This window comes from Oryctolagus cuniculus, chromosome 12 (genome assembly GCF_964237555.1).
Source record: "Oryctolagus cuniculus chromosome 12, mOryCun1.1, whole genome shotgun sequence".
NCBI lineage: Eukaryota > Metazoa > Chordata > Mammalia > Lagomorpha > Leporidae > Oryctolagus > Oryctolagus cuniculus.
Window position 1 is genome coordinate 47,171,137 of NC_091443.1, and position 2,293 is coordinate 47,173,429.

At 37.6% G+C, this 2,293-nt stretch overlaps 1 pseudogene; it reads right to left on the reverse strand.

Moving 5' to 3' along the window:
* Window positions 1–559: 559 nt before the first annotated feature.
* Window positions 560–752, reverse strand: LOC108178373 (cytochrome c oxidase subunit 7C, mitochondrial pseudogene; annotated as a pseudogene).
* Between the last annotated feature and the right edge of the window lie 1,541 nt (window positions 753–2,293).

Sequence of the window (2,293 nt, forward strand, 5' to 3'; positions counted from 1 at the left end):
TGGGCGCCAGTTTGAGACCCGGCTGCTCCACTTCCTGTCCAGCTCTCTGCTATGGCCTGGGAAAGCAGTAGAAGATGGTCCAAGTCCTTGGGCCCCTGCACCCATGTGGCGTGACAGTCTGGGAAGAAGCTCCTGGCTACCGGCTTCAGATTGGTGCAGCTCTGGACATTGAGACCAATTGGGGAGTGAACCAGCGATTAAAGACCTCTCTCTCTCTCTCTCTCTCTCTCTCTTGCCTCTCTTCTCTCTGTGTAACTCTGACTTTCAAATAAATAAATAAATCTTCAAAAAGAAAGAAATTAAGGTCATATAACAAGTTAAATCATATACAACCTGATTAAGAAACTAATACTGGAATATAATCTAAATAATAAATTAGGCACATGTTCAACTACCATATTTCCTATAATATCAGAGAAGGGGCATTAAGCATTCAAGTTGTAAGTTTATTTACAAACATATTTAGTAGGCCATGACTTCAAGAGTTTGATCCATTTTTAAAGAGACTGCACCTCTTGAAATACTCTATTATCTCTTAAATGGATGACCTAAAAAATTCTTATTTCTTAAGAAGTTGATGTCATACTATGAAGAAAGGTGTAACAAATCCAAATCCAAGATACCAAGTCATCATAACTCACAGCTTCCACTTGTTTTCCACTGCAAATCGCAAATTCTTCCCTGGGCCCTCCTACCTAGTGGCTCCTGCGGACCACAGAGGTTGTGAAACTCTGGATGCTCTATCCCAACATGGAACTGTTGGAAGCTCTGTGTGAGAAACCTTGTTCCCCTGCATGCTAAGTTCTGCTTTTAAAACATTAAATCAGCTAGTTTTAATAATCGAGGAAAGAGACAAATTAGAAAAAAAAAGACACAAACTGTGTGTGTTTGTGTGCTCGTGCACATGCGCGCGCATGTGTGTGTGTGAAAATACATTAGCTTCATTTTTGAACATGCAGTTTTGAAATTCCATTACTAAGTAGCTGGATCTAGTTCTTTAAATTCTCTGAACTACATGTATGTCTTTTTACAAAACACCACACAGAGTGGAATTTCTGGCTTTCTTTTATTCCTCACTCATAACTTGCTTAGTCTAGAGCTTGATAGTAGAGACCCCACGTGGCAAAAAAGAGCTTGGCTTTTTAAATTAAGTCCCTACACTGCCATTTTCTTGCTGTGTGATCTTGAATGAAACACATTGCCATGTAAATGTCTTCATCATGAAAATAGAATCCTTTAAAATTCGTCTTCAGGTAGAATAAACAAGTATGGTAGATTCTATTTTTTTCATGCTCATTTAATTTTTACTCATGTTTAGTTTTTGGCTTTCTGCCTGAACTTATCATCAGTGTTGACTAACAGGATCATATTCCTGGAGAAAACCTATTCAGCCACTGGTTGTCCTGGAAACTGTACTCTGTGGTAAGGCCCACTCCTTTCTTCCTAGCTACCCTATACCTACACAAAGTATTGCACTCACAATATCAGATGGTAACTTGTCCATTCAAGCAGAGGTCAAAGGACTACACTGGATAAGTATAAGTACCACATAATTTGCCTATTACAACTTGGTTGTGCATTAAATCTACCAAATTTCTGTATGGGAGTTTAAATTTTCTTGTTGTAGATACTATTTTTTTCTAGTTTTCTGCTAAAAGGTACTGAAAAGGATAGAGACGCCTTAATTTTATGAGAACCTGAAGATATAATTTGTAGGATTGATTACTAGATACAACATTATAGAGATGAATCATATAATATTGTTTTGATTTTTAAGCTTTTAAACATGTCTTGTGATGAGCTCCCTTCTAACACCTGGGGAAAAGCATTGGAAGTTTGCCCAAATGTTTGGGCCCCTATCACCCACGTGTGCTACTCTGTTGAAGCTCATGGCTCTAGCTTTGGCTTGACCCAGCCCTGGCTGTTGCAGCCACCTAGGGGACGAACCAGTAGATGAAAGTCCTCTCTGTTCTTTCTCTTGTTTCTTCAACTCTGACTTTCAGCAGAAATAAATAAATCTTATTTAAAATCTGGTAAACTATTTAAAAAAAAAACATAAAGGTAAAACTGTTTCAGGAATTAAGTCTAAACTTAAAGGTGCAAGATGGGAAATACACTCTGGAAAGCATAAGAGAGACTTTACCCTATAAATATGCATTCATACATGAAATAAGTTATGTTTATTCATTACTACATAGTTTGTAATAGCCAGAAACTGGAAATAATCTAAATGTTCATCCATCCATAACAGGTAGCATAATTTACTGGCAGAGTGGACATTTTCTATGTAGGA